Genomic DNA, 18,696 nt, shown 5'->3' with positions numbered 1-18,696 from the left:
CCTTCTAGAAGGAGCCCTGCGCTTTTGGAGAATCTTCCCAGGCTGACTGCATTGTGGTTGTGAGCCAGCTATGAACGGGAGTTGGCATGTGTGTGTGTGTGTGTGTGTGTGTGTGTGTGTGTGTGTGTGTGAGAGAGAGAGAGAGAGAGAGAGAGAGAGAGAGAGAGAGAGAGAGAGAGAGAGAGAGAGAGAGAGAAACATTGGAGCCTTTCTCCAATATATTAAACCCTCCAAGTTTTCCTCATCCCCCTCCGGACCCTCCACTGGCCAAGCAAGCTCTTTTTCAGTTCCAAAGGATTTAAGAAGGCCAGAGAGATTTGTCAATATCCATTATCTCTGATAGTTTGGGGATGGCATAATCCGAGGATTCCCCTGCCCAAGTAAGAGCTTGGGGACAGAGCTTGGAGCCTTATGCACTTTGGCGCCTTAGGTGGGAGGGTAGAGACCAAGATATTTATAGTCAGCTGGGAACAAACCTAATAGAATAAGAAGTTTGCAGATCTGTCCATCTGCAAATCCAGAGAGGGCGGGTCTGGGGAGTGGGCTCTCGTTCCTCTCCAACCTATCGGGAACTCCTCTCCTTGGATCTGAAGGGGAGTTAGACGCAAAGAGCTTTCCGCAGTGAACACCATGCCTGGACTAGGCTCTGGCTGATCCTACAGAATAGACTCAGGAGCCCCGGGAGGGCTAGGGTGCTGCAGGGGGTTGGGAGCGCGCTGCACAGAGGCTCTGCACAGCGGAGGCAGTGGCGACGAGGGCGCGGCGGAGGTGCAGGTGTGCCCTAGGGAGAGCGCCTGCCTTGGTTGGGATTACCAACCGCGTTAGCCTGAGCTGCCCAGACCAACGTTGCTCGGCTGCTGACTGACTCGCTGCGGATTTTCCACCCAGGTAGGGGACGGCGATCCTCGCGGCGGTGCCGGGCTCCGAGGCCTGGCATGCTGAGACCCGCGCTGGGACCGCTGGGTGCGGTTGTTGGGAAAAGCCTCAAAGGACAGCAGAGTTGGAAAGCAGCGCACCGCAAAACCGAGCACTTGCTGCTGCCCGGAGCTGCGCGCTTCTTTGAACGTGGCCTTCCCCAGGACTTGGAGTGAAAGCGCATGAACTATTGGCGCGGTAAATAGTTTCCCAACTTGGGTTACTGACATTTATAGCTGCTTTGCACATGCTTCCTGGGCATCCCTTTAGTTCAACCTTACTCCTCGGAGACTGGCTTTTTCTCAGAGAACAGATTAAATACATACCCACACCTGCTGGCTCTGGACTGGGGTTTGTGAGTGTGTTTCTCTGTGTGGAGGGCGCCCTCCGCGGGCGTGGGAGCCGTTTCTTAGGGACTCGGGTTTTGTTTCTGGATGGATTTTAGCGCAAGGAAAAGAACATGATTTGTTTTGCAGGGATGGGTGAGCAAATGCCATTAGCTAGGGAGGAGCAAGGCGCTGCTGTTCCCTCAGCAGATCGGTGGTAGATTTCTCATCTGCCGGGTGCCGCAGATCCGGCTGCCCAAACGCTTTTATGTTTTATCCAGAAATCGCAGATGCAAACAGACTCCGTTTAAAGGTAACTTGATACAGATGTGTTGGGTAAGGATGGGTGGGGCGCTGTGGGATGCTTTCTGGTTCCTAAGCTTGTTTGGAAGGTGAATGTAGTAGGTGGCTCTGGGCCTCGGGGAGGGGCAGGTGAGGGATGAGAGGTATGTGGATGGTGGGGAACTAGACATTGCAACCAGCTTGGTGGTCTCTTCTATGCTTTTGCTTGTCCTATGCAGAAGAGGCGACTTGTTCTGCTTGCTAGAACATGCAGTTGATATGGTGAGGCACAATCTGCATCTTCCCTGAGTCAGCAAATACTTGCCCAACGTTTTTAATGTGTCAGAGGTGGGACTGATCCTTAGGGATGAAGAGGGGATGAAACAAAATCCTAACGTGGCCCAAGCTCACACCCGGTGGGGGACAAACACCTGTAGTAAGGAGGTGTGACCAGTTCGGGGATGGTGGTGTGAAGAGTGAATGGTTGCAGAGGTGAAAAGGGAAATATCTTAAAACGAAGCCCGCCGGGGGCTTAGCAGAGATTGGATTTGTTTCTTGATCCATTGCTCTTGAGTATCCTGCATCCCTCTCACACCCTATCACCATCACTGCTGATGGGAAGACAGAGTTGATGCTTGCAGAGCAAGACTAGGGTCAAGAAGGCACTCTGAAGGCTGCATTGAGGGCGAAGCACACCATTGCAGGTCCAGCTTTTTACTTTTGTTCTCTTGATAAGTATTTTCTCTATGTTTCAGGACAATGGAGTATTGAAATAGTATTTCACAAGGGCAGGGAACTCTGGAAATTTCTAAGGGAGTTTCAGAGCAGATCAACTTCTCGTCCTCCTTTTCTTCCTCTTCCTCCTCCTCCTCCTCTTTCTCCTCCCTGGTTGTTCATGTTCCAGTACTGCTCAGGACAACTCTGACCCAGTTTATCTCCCATGATGGAATAAAGGAGAGGTAAAGTTGTTACCGTCAGTCTACTCTGGGAGAGGAATATTTAGCCTTGGGGTTAATTCCTCTGGGACAAAAAGCAAACATTATTGGTGGGTTATTCCTCTTGCTAGAGGTGTGCCTTACATGCATTTTATAACTGAAACCACCAGGTGTTTGGACAATGACCTGGCACACTGTGGGTAGTGTGGCCTTGACTGCTCAAAGAGAGCAGATCTTAGGCAAGTATCTTAGCCTTTCTTTGAGCCTTGATTTCATCATCTGTAAAATGGAAACAAAGACACTGTCATGATAACTATGTAACACACACTTAAAAGTATTTGCTCATTGTTAAACAATCATCATATATTGATTATCTGGCATGAAGTCACTATTTAAGTCTGTTCATTGAGTTCCTACCATGTGCCAGGCACTTCCCTATATGTGACAACTATAGCATTGAGCAAACTGTGTGTATGTGCATGTGTGTTAATGAACAAATAAATAAGTATATAGTATATTTACCCAGGAGCTGTGATGGATAAAAATAAAGTTGAATAAGACGCATGAGAAGGTCTGCAAGGATTGGAGTGGGTTTGGTATCTATCTACCTGTCTGCCTGCCTGCCTGTCTATCGTCATTGTCATCGTCGTCGTCATCGTCATCATCTCCTCTGTCATCTATTTCTCTATCTCTTTCACGTCTATCTATTATCTGTCAATCAATTATCTACCTATCATCTCTATTCATTTATCTATCTCTTTCATATCTATTATCTACCTATCTATCAATCAACTATCTATTTACCTATCAATCCTTCTATCATCATCATCTCTATCATCTGTCTATCTCTTTCATATCTATCATCTATCTATTTACCTATCTATTCTATAATCTGTCTCTTTCCTATCTCTATCTATCTATCTATCTATCTATCTATCTATCTATCTATCTATCTTCTATCGCTACCTATCTGTGTGGTCAGAAAGATCATTGATAATGAGGGCATCTTGTCCAACTCTGGGGAAAGTGAGGGAGAAAGCCAGGCAGTATGAGTAGAGTACCAGAACCTGCAAAAGCCTGAGACAAGAGACAAACACATAAGAGAAAAAGAAAGAGACCCAGGAAGCCGAGTTGTGTGAATGAGGGGGATGATGGTGGGAACTGTCTGAGGATGACATAAAAAGGTCATTGTTGTCTTGTTTCATGATTTATGTTTATCTATTTGTCACTTAAGATACAGCACTGACTTCTTGTTTATGGACTTGGCTGAGTTCCTAAGTTCCATGTACCTGGGCAAGTCAAAACATGATCTAGTGCAGCAGGCCAGAGGGCTACATCTCTGCAGGGCAAGCAGGGACTGAGGAGATGGTGTGGTGGCCCAGATTCCTGTCAGCCAGACAGAGGACTGTGTTTACACTTGTTTGTTTTCCAGATGAACCAGAGTCACCTTTAGTGAACAGTTCAGCGGGTGTTGTCCTCACTAGCTCATGCTCTTTTTTTCTTTGGCAAGAATCTCTGATTATGGAAAGGATTGGGATCATCTGGAAATATACTGACCTTCAGTGCACGATGGAGTGCGTTTATGTATGGCTGGATGGTGAATTTATTTAGGGCTTCCATCCAAAAGCTTAATATAAAGATCACAGCTTGCTGCTTTGTCCTTTGGAGAAAGCAGTATTTGGGGGATCTGAGGACTCCATCAGCTCTCTGTGATGCAGTAAGCCTACTGCAGTTTTCCATGAGTAGAGTGGAGGAGGGGGAGATTAATGGCTGAAAACCTTGTGAAAGCATCTGTGAAATAGGCTGTGGGGAGGCTGGGTCAAGGTCAGGGTGACTGGCTGGCCATCATCCAATTCATCTCAGAAGAGAACATTTACTTCTGTGCATTTTTTTTCCCATCCAAGGTCTGGCTCTTAGTTGTACTCTTTAGTCTCAGAAACCTGATCAGTCTCTCAGGGCTATGTCAGAATGGCTTTGTTCATCTGCATGCCACATTATTGATCCTCAGTGATGGAGACAGTTTGTTCTGTGGGTAGTGTGTGTAAGCCCTGCAGACCCTCATCACGACATCCAAACTACAGAGAGCAGAGCTGCTTAGAGATCTACCTGAAGAACTGGTCACACACTTGAAGGTTTGTCTCAAGAGACTACAGAGTAAACTACCATCAAACTTAGTGACCTTGAACAACCAGCACTTATTATTTTCTCTCATGTGTACGGAGTGGCCAAGAGATCTGTCTGAGTTGTACTTGGCTTATCTCTGCTGTGCCTGTTCATTTGATTTGGCTCTGTTGATGGACAATTGGAAAAATGGCTGCTTTGGGATGACCTGATCTGGGATGACTTGGCTCTGACCATGCTTGTCCCTCATCTTTTTCTTGTATAGCTGGGCATGTTCACATGGCTAAGGCAGAGAACCAGGAGAAAGTGGAAGTGTATGGGTTGGGCATGTTAGTTCAGTGCATAGACTGCTTGACTTGATTTGGTCTCCATTGCCGTATATACTGGGAATGGTGATATATGTATGAAATCTCAACAGTTGAGACATGGAGGGAGGATATCAGAAATACCAAGTCATCCTTTGCTACATAGTAATTTCAAGGCCAACCTCAACTACATAGTGTCTTGTCTAGAAAAATAGACGAGAAAAAGGAGGAGACAGAGGAGGAGGAGGAGAAGAAGGAGGAAAGAAAGAAAAAAGAAAGAAGATGGAAGTGTGCATGGTCTCTCTAAAGTCTAAACTTATAGCTGACATACCATTCATGATCCCCATTTACTAACAAAAGCACTATACAAGGAAGCCTGTGTGAACGTGTAAAGAAATAGATTCTGCTTCTTCAATTGATCTTAGCCAAAAAGACTGAAGATCAGTTAGATTTGGAATTGCAAAGAGCAGGGTACAGGAGGGGAAGAATTGGAAATGTGTGGATCTTAATACATAAAGTTCCCTTGTGCATGGAGGGGAGAAGGGTTCAGGAGCCCCCAGCTGAGGAGCTGTTGACAGGTGCTAGCGAGTCAGATTTCTTTAAGGGTGTGGTTCCCATAGGTCCTCTGTGCTCTGGTGGATGGCCCTACATTGGAAATGACATGGGCAGCATACATTGGATACAAATGATAGAGAAAGGTGCATGTGCGCACACATACACACACACACACACACACACACACACACACAGAGAGAGAGAGAGAGAGAGAGAGAGAGAGAGAGAGAGAGAGAGAGAGAGAGAGAACAGGGAGCGATTGGGTATAGCCACTGGAACTGAGAGTAGTTAGAGAAAGAGTCAGGGGTGAATATGATCAAGATACATTGTATGCATGGATGTAAATCTCAAAGAATTAGCAAAAATACATTAAGAACTAAGTTCCTGTGGCTAGATATCCTTTCTCTATGGGCCCAATTTAGATGGATAATGCTTATGGCTTCTCCCTCTGACTGTTTTTTTTTTTCCTGTATTTACATGCATCTTTAGACAGTCATTCACTAAATATTTATTGAGTGGTCTTTAGTTCCAGACATGTCATAGGCAGGATGTGCAGCAGTTAAGCATAGTGCAAGCTCTACCCCATGAACCATCTATTCTAGTCAGGAAGGCAAATCTATAAATATATGAGTATGTGTATACTGTGTTAGGCAGTTAAGGAACACCAAACAGGGAAAGGAGGAAGGAGATATTTGAATGGTGTTGGGAAGATACTGCAAAGTAAGGGGTGAGCATCAGGGAACTGACTGGACAGATGTGAGAGAAACAAAAGAGTGAGCTGCTACAGACTGTTCAAGGCAAGGCAAACAAATGCAGAGGTCCTGAAGCAACAGAGTGCCGGCCTATTTCAGGAACAGGAAGTAGGCCTCTATAGAGAGTACAAGATGAGAAAAAGTGAGCACAATAGTTGGTGGTATGAGAAGAGTATCCTGGAGTTAGGGAGTTCAGGGCTTCGAGTGGACTTGGGCTTTGACAGAGATGGAAAGTCCCTGGACATTTCTGAGTACAGGCTGCTTTATCTGATCTATGTTTGATGGTGATCACTGGAGCTTTAGAGCTTAGACTATGAAAGTCAGTCAGGGTGCTACCTCTGTGATAAGAGATAGAGATGTGGTAAGAGATGATGATGTTCTGGATCAGATGGGATGGTGGTTGTGGTGCTGAAGAGCAATCAAGTTCTGCATTTATCTGGTGGTAGAGCAGATGCTATTTGTAATGAGTTACACTTTGGGCATGAGAAATGAGGATTCATTATTTTAAGGTAAGGGACAGGATAGATAAGCCATTACTACTATTGAACATGAGCTACTGGATAGTCAATGAAGAAGTCAAGTTCATAAATGTATTAAGAGTTCAGGGAAGAAGGAGGGAGACTTAAGTTCCAATAATACCAGCAAGGTCTTCATTTGTCCCCTCAGTGAGCTGAGTCACTGCTATATGGCCAGGGTCCAGAATTCTGGCAGCATGTGCTCAGTGACTGTCTGCAGGGTGACTGAAAGGAGGAGTTTCACTAGAGACAACTGTAAATGCTTGTTCTGCTGGACCTTGAAGTGTAACTCCCTGAAGAGATCCCACTCCTTCTCAAGGTTTCCTGGGAGACTTAACTGTAGAACTTGGGGAATGAAAACAGGCTTTAAATGTGAGGGTTTCAATTGCTTATGCCTTATAGAAAGAAACACAGATCAACAAGGCAGGAAAGAGAAACACGTGGAAAACAAAAAATAGCTCAGACTTAAAAAAAAAAAAAGATTCTCCAGGGAGAAGTGGCTGAAATTCAGGGGTGTGATGTTCTTGGATTATTATTGTACTGCTTTTAATTTGAGATGAAGCAGAAGCAGCAAGGAAGAATTCTGGAAGGAGGAGAAAGTTATTTAAGTCAACTTATGCTGAGTGAAAGCATGTCACCAGCTTACTTGAAAAATCCCTCTTCTACAGTATTTAGCATAATGTACTTCTGTTTATAAAAGGAGAGGCATAGGCAATCTTTATTATTGGAAAATGAGAAGGTTGGAAAGGGTTTGATCCCAGGTTATGTGCTGCTCAATGACTCCTCAGAGATTGGCTGATTTGGGATGAGTATCAGTTTTGTTTGTAATATCTGGGGTAGGAGGACTGGAATAAGAAAAAGCAGTTACAATAATTGAAAGTGATAGTGTGTGTGTGTGTGTGTGTGTGTGAGAGAGAGAGAGAGAGAGAGAGAGAGAGAGAGAGAGAGAGAGAGAGAGAAAGAGAGAGAAAGAGAGAGAAAAGTAAAGAATGAAACCTATGGTTTAGTTTTAGTTTATGTGAGAATAACAGCCATTACTCTCTTAATCAGAGCACCCCTGGTTACTCCAAGAGATCTTCAACAAGGTTGAGATTCTCTCATAGACAGCATGAGAACAGTCATTTGACCCTCATATATTCCAGTCACCCAGTTCTATACCATATCTTTTCCATTATATGTGCTTCGCCCCAGCTGTGTATGGTTTGTTAGGATGCAGAGGATGGATATATCAAGATGTAGAGGTGTTGAGGTCTGTGATCTGAGGTTGGAACACTGACTGAATGGGGGAACTCCATCTATGTGGTCACAGGATGTCCATGTTGAGGTGAGACCTTTGGTGATGTGGTTGTTTTGAAGTCCCCCATTCTCCTGTCAGTTATCTCTCACCCATGCTTCTGTATGTAAGCCTAATAAATTTATTGGTTTCCCATGCTCAACTTGGGGGCCTTGTCAGGGTAAGCAGACTTTGTTTATATCTCTAGGGGAAATTCATACAACACCCTCAAAGATTCCTTTGCTTTGCTCTCTAGTATAGAAATGAGGTGCTGGAACCTTTAAGAGGTGGAGCTTATAAAAGGTAATTAGCTCACAGGGCCATTGTCCTCCAAAGGCTTTAGTGTTGGCTTCATGGAGTAACTTAGCTCTCATAGGAACAAGCCCTGTAAAACAAGGCCCCTTTTACATGTCTAGTTCTTTGCCTGCTTCTCTGACATGTTGGAGTTCACCAGAAGGTGACCAAATGGTGCTATCCAATCATGGACTTTAGACTTCCCAAACCACATGCCACATCAATAGCTTCTCATAAAGTTCCCTGCTCCAGGCATTTTGTTGTAGTGATACAAAGTAGACAAATATAAACTCAGAAAAGCTAGTAAGCACATCTTATATTTAAATAAGGGAGCTAAAATGGAATAATGGGTTTAGCATTAGATTGAGTTGAATTTGAACTCAGGCTTTGCTACTTTCTAGTTGTGAAAACTTGAGCAAGTAAGTAATTTGATTTCTTTGGGGCTTTGCTTTTCTCAGCTATCAAATGCTGAGGATGAGGATGATGGTGATGGTGATGATGATCATGAAGGTGACAATGATGGTGATGGTGATGGTGACAGTGACAATGACATTGATGATGATGACAAGAGGAATCATAAATGTCCAAGGGCTCTGTAGTTCTCACCTCACTCCCTGATTTGGAATTGTGCTGAACTCAGTGTTAGCTAGAGCATCACCATATCAACTGGAGGGAGACCCATGAACTCAATGTGACATTAATACATGTCGAGGTGTTTTGTATGAGGCCTCTAGTATTCAGTATTATAGAGGTGAATAATAATGACCCTGTGGGCTAGAGATGGCTCACATGACTCTGAGGGAAATAAGTCTGTTTCTATTGTAAGCCAGTTATAGAGTGTGGCACAGTGTGTTGGTATTTCATGATGGAAATCTCTCAGTCACTTGGAGTGTATAGACACTGATTTTCTTGTTGGAGTTCCTTGGAGACTGTTTTCATAAAATCTGCCCCATGGTCTTGTACTGGGAGGATCTCTTTCTCCTCAATGCAGATACACATGTGCACAGTGTGTGGTTATAGATATACTTATGAGCACTCACCATTGTCTTTGTTCTCCTGGACAAGGATTGTTGTGTTTGCTCCATATTGTCTTGGACGAGAAACACACAGTGATGACTTGGTCATCAGCATATCACTGGCTTGTGGTCTCTCTCCTCCTGTCTTCTGCCTTTGGGCCTTGTGTCTTTGGAGGCTACCACCAGTTCCTGTGTACATAACTTCTTCGGAGCCTGCATCATATTGTGGTGACCACTTAATGCCTAAGAACTTAGTGTCTTTTAGGTCACCACGTCTTTCCTCCTGCATCCACGTTAGGAATCAGAAAGCATGAGGCTCAGAGACACAAGTATCTTTACACAACTGAGTTTCCATTTCCATCAGCTACATAGCGATAGGACAAGGTAGTTTTTCCAGACTTATAGCCTTGGACCTCAGGTGTCCAGTGGGTGAAACAGACTGTACAGTGTGGGAGCTGAGTGCTGCCTCTGTTGTCATCCTTGTGTGGTTAGCAAGTGACAGAAACTCCAGGCTTCCAGAACTCCTGTAGGTAGGAGGGTGTCACAATTCTGATCTTTCCATGGTAGAAGCTGCAAATGAATCTGCTAAGGAGAAGGAAGAGAACCTGCTCAGACTAATGGACCTGTCCATCATTCCTTACAGGTGGGCCGGCTTTGCTTTATGGAAAAGTTGGGCAGATTCCTTTTCAGGTCTGGAATATGTCCAAGGGAGTAAAAGGCCTGTGCTGAACTAAATCTTAATGTCCCAAAGCTGAAGGGAGCTTAGAAAGCAATGAATCTATACTCCTCATCTGTCCTTGGAGAAGAAAATAACTTACCTAAGACTTTACAGTAAACTATATATATATATATGTGTATATATACATATATATATATATACACATATACACATATATATGTATATATACACATGTATACATATATACACATGTATATATATATGTATACATGTGTATATATACATATGTATATAAAATACATATACATACACACACATATATATTATTTACATATATATATATATATATATATATATATATATATATATATATATATATATATATATAACCAGAGCCCACAGTGGGGCTGCAGAAACACAAGCATCTATGAAAGGTCAAGAGAGAACAGTAAAACGGGGCCTGGGTTCACTTCATCATTAGGTCCAGAAGCTGTCTTAGGAGCTTCCCAGCTTCCCAGGCTGGGTGGGTCCTTCAGTAGCTTCCTTTGAATGATCTAGTGTTCTGGGACTCTCCTGGCTGTGCCCCAGAGTTGAGGTCCAGTGAAGGTTACTCCTGTCGTCTTTCCTGCTTTGCCCGCGGACCCTGCTCTATTGCCAGCCACAGAAGCTGACTTCTGCCTGATCTGGGTTGTAGCAGATGGCACAGACATAGGGAGCCTGGCTGGAGTATAGCCCAGGTCTGAGGGAGAAGAAAAACTGGTATGCTCTAGGTGGGGTTCTGAACCTGGGTGATGGGGCAGGAGAGGACACAGCAATGTCAGGATCTCCTGATTTTGACCCTTGAGGGCTCAGGGATATTGTGCTGCTATCCCTGTGATGATATACGGAGATAGTTCAGACCCAGGGACCCTAGGGCCAGTCTGCATAGGTTCCCATCTGGGCTCTGCTTCTTACTCATATTAGACTTGTGTAAGTCATATGGCAGCTTTGAGCCTCAGTTTTCAATCAGAAAAACGGGAATAATGGTGGACTTACTTACTCTGTAGAACATGGGGAAGAAGATGTGAGTTCATTTGCATGAAGTTCTAGAACAGATCTTGCTGCCTCATGAATGCACAGAAAGGACTCTCCCTGGAAGCTGTTCTGGGTTTCAAAGTAATTGCTGAGTGTATTTAGTAGGAAAAAACCTACTGTACCATGTAGAGAAACTCAGTGTCTGCCCCTCAAAATGGCTCCTTGAATCCTCAGCTCCCTAGCCACAGGCTTGGCTATGTGTGACCTCAGCAGATCATGAGTTTGGTTTGGCCTTGATCACAGATAGCCATCCAGAGAGGAAACAATAGCTCTGACCAAGTATGATGGATCACTTGGTGAGGCTTTAAGTCACAGACTCTGGGAAATATTTAACTATGAAAAAGAAGAACCTAGAACATTGCTGCCTAGAGTAGGTGATGTGAGAATACCTGGGTGCTCCATTTGGAGCAGGTGTGGAAGAGGGGTGAGCTTCAACAGTGCCTCCCTAGAGCACCAACATTTTAAAAGGAGGTGCGGATTCACAAGTCTGTAGTTGGGCCTGACTATTCTGTATTCTAGAGAGGCAGGAAATAGCAATGGTTGGGTTTATTTCCTAGCCAGTTGTCTGGGTTACACAGTTCCACCTATGCTGTTCAAAGTCTTACCAATTTGATTATACTAAAACCACACTATAGGCATCCAGAAAAATCAGGAAGAGTGAAACCCACCTATAACTCTCACTATGCATTTAAGCACACTGCATTAATTTCTTTATTCAGAAATAACCATATTGACGATTTGCTGTTGGAGCCTGTGACAAATACTGGCAAATTGTTCATCAAAGATCTTTTCTTCCTTTTCCTGACTATGCAGACTGCATCTCCCAGCATCACTTCAGGTGGGCATGGCCACATTATAGTTCTTTTGTTGGATTGAGTCTGGACATGAGAATGGGTGGACCACCGATTGGCCCTGGAAAGGGCTGAACAAGTTAAATAGTTGACATTACCCACTGATAACTTTGCCATGACTGGTATGATCTCTATCAGCCCAGAGTCTGAAGTTTCATGAACAAGTTTTTGTAAGCTTATGGCCACGCATGGCAGAAAGAGCTAGTATATTTCTTCTTCTACACACACACACACACACACACACACACACACACACACACACACACACACACACTACAGCTGAGATGACTCAGGTTGTCTGTTCTTTAGGAATGCTTTAAATTTAAATAAGTACAGAGTTAAGGCCTCAGGAGATGGCTCAGCAGTTAAGAACACTACCTTCTGTTTCAGAGTTCCTGGGTTCAATTCTCAGCACCCTCATGGCAGCTCACAGCTGTCAGAAACTCCAGTTCCAAGGTCTTTTTAGATATTCCTTGAGTACATATACCCTCTCAAGAGATCAAAATCCAGCACCCCCTTTTCTTTCTCCCACTGTTTCTTCTACAAAATATTGAGAATGTTCTAGAATTTTCTATTGTTTTGAAACCAAGAGACTTTCCGTGATGCTTACAGTCTACATAACCTCATGCACAATGTTTAACTGCTCAGTCTCAGTTTTCTCACTTGTGGACTGGTCACTGTAAGATCAGCTTCCTGGCCTTGTGGGAGAACCCTGAAGGAGATGATGGTATGAAGTACTGAGCGATGCATACAGCTTACAACTTACAACAGGAGCATTCCCATTGGTTTGAGAGTTGAGACTGCCATCTTGGCTGCTGTTGTAGCTCAGATGTCTGACGTGGTTGCTGGCACATGGAGTGTGGATGCTTTATTTATTTAGTACTAGACATGGAGAATCTTGAGTGTGTGTATTTCAAAGGAGGATAAATGAATGCTGGGTTGGAGAATTTAGGAAGGCAGTGGAGGGACATGGAAGAGATCCTGATAATCTAACCCCTTAGCTTTTAGGTGCCGGTTAAACTATGTGTTTACTAATGGCCAAGAGAGAAAGAACCTAAGAGAAGAAGCACGTCTGAGAGAAGGCGGGGTGTATTATATGTCTCGCATGTTCTTGGGGTTGCTCTATTTTTGGATGGTGACTATCTCAGCTGAGGTTAATCCTCTTTGTTCCAGTCATCAGCCAAGGGATTAACTGCTTTAAACTCAAAGCTTTGCTGGCCCCACAATGTGAGCTTTGTGTTGCCGATGCCCGAGATTCAGGGGGTCAATTTCTGCTGAGTTAACACACAAGGACCCTTTGTGGGCATTCATTCTAGTTCCTTCATGCTAGGGAGAAAGAGACCGAGGGTCCAAGAGGTGGAGTGATTTACTACTCCTGGCAGATTTATGACCCAGAATTCCTAGCTTGAGATTCTCTATTTTGTACTGCTCTGGTCTTCTGTGAAGGAGTTAGGTCAAGGACCTTTGCTGAGATAGCAGAGCAGTGAATCTATGGGAAGAGTCTCCACTGGTGTGAATTCCCTACTGAGTTCTAGCCAAGTCTCAGTATGTCTATGAACAGTCTAGGCCACTACCTCACTAACAGATAAGCCGCTTGGAAACACGCAGAAGGGACAACTTCCACCATGATTTTTTTTTCTGGCTTTGTGGTGGTTAAAATTCATCTCTGGGCTGAGAGAACTCTGCCTGGTCTAGCTGGGGACCACACCTAAACCCAAAGGTCAAAATGTGAAAAGCCAAAATTGCATGTAGTGAGGCTAGGGGAATTTCTTCAAAGGAAGCTACCTGAGAAGAGAACATGGTTGCTAGGCAGGCCAACCCCACAGGTATTTGCCACATTGAGCAGACTCCTCCAGCTGAAATAGGTTCATGGAACATTAGCTTCATGGGAGAGCATTGTAGACTTCCAAAGGCTGACTATTTCCCCCAGCTCTCCTCCATTACTTAGGAGCTCAAGTGTTCACAACTATCTTTCTTACTATAGGACTGCATTTAAAAAACTAAAATGCACAGGAGCCAAAAAATGCAGATTTCCTCCTTTAATTCCTTTACCTGTATTATGTATGTATGTATGTATGTATGTATGTATGTATGTATGTATTGAATGTTTATTGATGGCCCATTGTGCCAGGCACTGGGATGAGTGGCAAGCAGAGAAGATTCGATCCCTGTTCTTAGGGGGTATATCACAGCTTAGTAAGTTATAAGGTATCTCTGTCTATGTATATAAAATATATACAAACATTTTTTTTTTTGAGACAGGGCTTCTCTGTATAGCCCTGGCTGTCCTGGAACTCACTCTGTAGACCAGGCTGTCCTTGAACTCAGAAATCTGCCTGCCTCTACCTCCCAAGTGCTGGGATTAAAGGCATGCACCCCCACTGCCTGGCACAAACATTTTTAATATTAATTGTTTATTCTGTTGTTCAGAATTGCAAGCATATTTACAACTAGAAGACCCAGAGGCCTGATTAATACATGTCAGGGTGCTAACCCCACTCAAAGGGAGAGGAGTGTCTGCATTGCACTGAGTTATTTGGTGGATGAACATGACTTTGCACATTCTCCCTGGACTTGGAGTACATTGGCAATGGAAGAGTCAAACTCCATCCTGGGACCGTGCTGCTTGACACTCTGTCCCCCTGAGGCTGGAAGAGTGGGTGGTCTTCATTTGTGGGGCTTCTGCTTGCAGGCTGTGAATGGGAGCTGGCACTTCAGGCTGCTTTGTTGTTGTGCGGTGATGTTTGAACACGGGGCAGCATATTGCTTTGCTATTATCAATTTATTCGTGTAATCCCAGCAGCTGGCAGTGGTATAATAATTTTCAAGTGAGAAAAAAAACTCTATTTGCTTAGAGAGAATAAAAATAGGCAGAGAATGAGGTATGTCACAGATGACAGAATTCACAACGAAAGGATTGTTCTGTGGCTAGAATTCCCAGTGGGATTTTTAAAGTGCAGAGCAGGGTCACACTTTTTTGGAAGGGAAGCCTGTCTTGTCTTTGCATGCACCAACAGAGCTAGAAAAATGGCCTTAGCTCTTGCGATTTTCTCAGACTGCTGCTGATGGGGAATTTGCAAGCATCCCTGCCCGAGAGTGAATCCGAAGCTAGTGCCAGAGTACAGACTTAGGTAGTAAAGTGCCATGTCTGCTTCATTGTTGTTCCCCTATGGTATAGTGCATGGAGTCTTCAGAAATATGGTCTTATTATCAACTAGTCGTGATGGGCAACCAGAAGCAATGACAGAAGCCTATTTTGTTTTAGGAGCCTCTGGGGTCTTACTGACCAACAATTCATGGGGAGGTGCCCCATGCCTGCCACTGGGATTTTTGTTCAACAATCCATGGCTTTTGGGAGGAGAATTATCCACCTGTGCAGGGTGCTTAACTTCAAGCTTCCTTTTGTTAAATTATGCTTTTAATTAGCTCTCCATATGGGTTTCAGACATCTGAAGCTTTGGCTAACTCTCCCAATACCTCTCCTTTCCCTATGCCTGTTTGACCCCCGCCCCCAACTCCCCAGAGACCGCTCTCCCTTCTTTCATATACATGTGCTATCTCCCCTCCCTTAAGAACCTCATTTAATGTTCTCTTCCTAGTTTTCCTGCCACTCTATATACACTCCAAGTTAAACATACAAATCTGAAATTTTGACAGCAGGTTTTACATTGGAGAGAGAACATTTTTTTTGTCATTGTTTTGCTGAGTCTGTGTTAATTCACTTAATATTTTTCAGATACATATATCTCCCACATATTTTATGCTTTTGTTATTTATAGCTGAGTAAAATTTCATTGTGTATGTAGAAACCACATTTTCTTTTAAAAAAATTTTTATTGATTCTTTGTGAATTTCACATCCTGCACCCCAATCCCATTCATCTTCCCGTCCCTTCATATCCTCCCTCTGCCCTTGCTACCTCCCCACCAAAAGAAAAAAAAATCTCATTGTGGAAGTTGTAGTGTGTGACAACAGTGTGTCCCACACCATACCCATTTGTCCACACTTCTTTACTTGCAAATATTCATTGCAATGAATCATCGATCTGGTTTGAGACCTCTGCTTCTGCTACATTATCAATACAGGATCCCCACTGGGATTCCTCTCGGATACCCTGCTGTTGCCCTGTGTCCTGGAGATCCTGCAGCTTTGGATCTGTAGGACTAGCTCCTTCACACACTCCAGCAGTTCACAGAAAAACCCATTTTCTTTATCCATTTGTGCTGGTTAGATACAAACTAGAGTTGTCTGAGATGAGAGACCCTTGGTTGAGGAATTACCAATATCAGACTGGCCTGTGGCATGTCTGTGGGGCATGTTGCTGAGGTGGATGTGCTCAGCCTACTGTGCGCACTGCTGTCTCTGCAGGTGGGCCTGAGTTGTATAAGAAACCAAGTTGAACATGTTATGGGGAGGAAGCCAATACACGGTGCACCTCTATGGTCTCTGCTTCTGTTCCTCCAGGCTCCTGCTTTGACTTTCTACTTTGGTTCCCCTCAATGATGGACCATGAAGTATAAGGCGAAGCAAGCCTTTTCCTTCACAAGGAAAGACTGCTTGGTTTCAAGCAGTCTTTTAACACAGTGACGAAAAGCTTACTAAGCCATTCATTCATCTGTTGATGGACAGTTTCATTTCTATTACTGTGGCAATGACCATGCATCTGCAGATGCTCTGTGGTGGGATACAGAGACACTCTACTTTGTCCACCTCTGAGATCTCTTAAGATTTTCTAAGAGATAGCAAACCTGGGTTTGGTGCATCCTGTTAAGAATAGGGCTCTCAAGGGAAAGTAGACTCTTTGGCATCTTCACCTATAGCAAGTACTTGCTCAAGAATGCAAATGCTTTGCTTTACAAAGCCTGATGAAGGGCCTGTGAGAGAGTCCTTCATGGGCATTGTATGTGCTTCTAGGAAGAGAGTCAGGACAATTACTTGTCCTTGGAAGCTTGCTGATCTGTAATAATGTAAGAATTAAATGACCATTCAAAAGAGGTCGTGGCCCTGACTTTGGACCATGAAGACATAGAGTATACATTTAGCTTGAAAAATTGTTGTGGGTAGATAGCTTAATCGAGAGTCCATAACTACAGGGGAAGATGGGTAATAGTGCTAAAGAAATTGTTTCTTTTGGATTTGATGAGGGCTTGGGAAAGTGCAAGGAAAAAGCCTAATGGTTAAGGTAGGAGCAGAAGCCCTAGGAATGCTTCAACAGTAGCTGAATCATAAGGAGGGACTTGTCTAATCTTAGCTCAGAAGCTTATAGGCACTGAAAGGGCCAACGCAATATGGCCCTAGGAAAACTACCTACAGACAAGCCATCAGCATTAAAGAGCTAGTGTAAACCACTCTGGAAATCAGTTTGGTGGTTCCTCAGAAAATTGAACATAGTACTACCTGAGGACCCAGCTATACTACTTCTGGGCATACACCCAGAAGATGCTCCAACATGTAATAAGGACACATATTCCACCATGTTCATAGCAGCCTTATTTATAATAGCCAGAAGCTGGAAAGAACCAGCAGAGGAATGGATACAGAAAATGTGGTACATTTATTCAGTGGAGTACTACTCAGCTATTAAAATAATGAATTCATGAAGTTCTTAGGCAAATGGGTGGAATTAGAAAATATCATCCTGAGTGAGGTTACCCAATCACAAAAGAACACACATGACATGCATTCACTGATAAGTAGATATTAGCCCAGAAGTTTGGAATACCCAAGATACAATTCACAGACTACATGAAGCTCAAGAAGAAGGAAGACTACAGTGTGGATACTTCAGTCTTTCTTAGAAGGGGGGGACCAAAATACCCATGGTAGGAAATACAGAGACAAAGTTTTGGACAGAAACTGAAGGGAAGGCCATCCAGTGACTGCCCAACTAAGGGTCCATCCCATATACAGTTACCAAACCCAGACAACATTGTGGATGCCAACAAGTGCTTACTGACAGAAGCCTGAAGTAGTTGACTCCTGAGAGGCTCTGTCATTGCCTGACTAATACAGAAGTGGATACTCACAGCCATCCATTAGACTGAGCACAAAGTCCCCAATGGAGGAGCTAGAGAAAGAACCCAAGGAGCTGAAGGGATTTGCAGCCCCATAGGAGGAACAGCAATATGAACCAACCAGTACCCCTAGAGCTCCCAGGGACTAAACCACCAAGCAAAGAGTACACATGGAGGGACCCATGGCTCCAGCTGCATATGTAGCAGAGGATGACCTTGTGGGATATCATTGAGAGGAGAGGCCCTTGGTCTCATGAAGGCTTGATGCCCCAGTGTAGGGGAATGCCAGGACAGGGAAGTAGGTGGATTAGTGAGCAGGGAGGGGAGGGTGAGATAGGGGGGATTTGGAGGGGATGAAATTTGCAATGTAAATAAAGAAAACACCTAATAAAAAAAGAAGAAAAGACTATATACACCCAAGTGTGGCCAGGAATTGAGAGAGAGTAGGCATCTGGAGGGAGGCAGGGAGGGTTGAGGGAGTGCAAAAAAAAAAAAAAAAAAAAAAAAAAAAAAAAAAAAAAAAAAAAAAAAAAGAAAAAAGAAAAAAAGAAAAACAAAAGAGAACTAGTGTAAGTAATGACAATGCCAGAGGAAATCTATCTCCCGGTTCCAGTTGTAATTATTATTGTTACTGGTATGTTTCTTTTAGTTTTCCAGTGCGAATGACAAGCTAAATCTACCTCTGATTTTTCTTCATGGGTCTGTCGTGCTCCCCTTTAGCACTGTGTGGAGCCTTATATTATTTTATATACTGGTTAATGAGCTGTCTGCACAGAGGCAGGGCCGGGG

At 43.8% G+C, this 18,696-nt stretch overlaps 1 protein-coding gene and 1 long non-coding RNA gene across 7 annotated transcripts in view; one reads left to right on the top strand and one right to left on the bottom strand.

The window, feature by feature from the left end:
• Positions 1 to 437: 437 nt before the first annotated feature.
• The window catches only part of Sv2b (synaptic vesicle glycoprotein 2B), a 189,570-nt gene continuing 171,311 nt past the window's right edge, over positions 438 to 18,696 (top strand). For 2 of the 6 annotated variants that reach the window (XM_031387003.1, XM_031387004.1), the window contains exon 1: positions 903 to 1,113. The gene's annotated coding sequence lies outside the window, so the exon portion shown is untranslated. The other 4 variants (XM_031387001.1, XM_031387007.1, XM_031387002.1 and 1 more) reach the window with 3 other exon arrangements.
• LOC116102410 lies at positions 2,206 to 12,398 on the bottom strand. The gene is made up of 3 exons (XR_004123164.1): positions 12,272 to 12,398; positions 9,314 to 9,874; positions 2,206 to 2,737 (listed from the first exon to the last, which is right to left on the bottom strand). It is a non-coding gene; the product is annotated as an uncharacterized LOC116102410 (long non-coding RNA).

Source organism: Mastomys coucha, unplaced genomic scaffold (genome assembly GCF_008632895.1).
Source record: "Mastomys coucha isolate ucsf_1 unplaced genomic scaffold, UCSF_Mcou_1 pScaffold21, whole genome shotgun sequence".
Taxonomy (NCBI): domain Eukaryota; kingdom Metazoa; phylum Chordata; class Mammalia; order Rodentia; family Muridae; genus Mastomys; species Mastomys coucha.
Note: the sequence above shows the minus strand (reverse complement) of the source record. Positions and strands in the feature narration are given on the sequence as shown.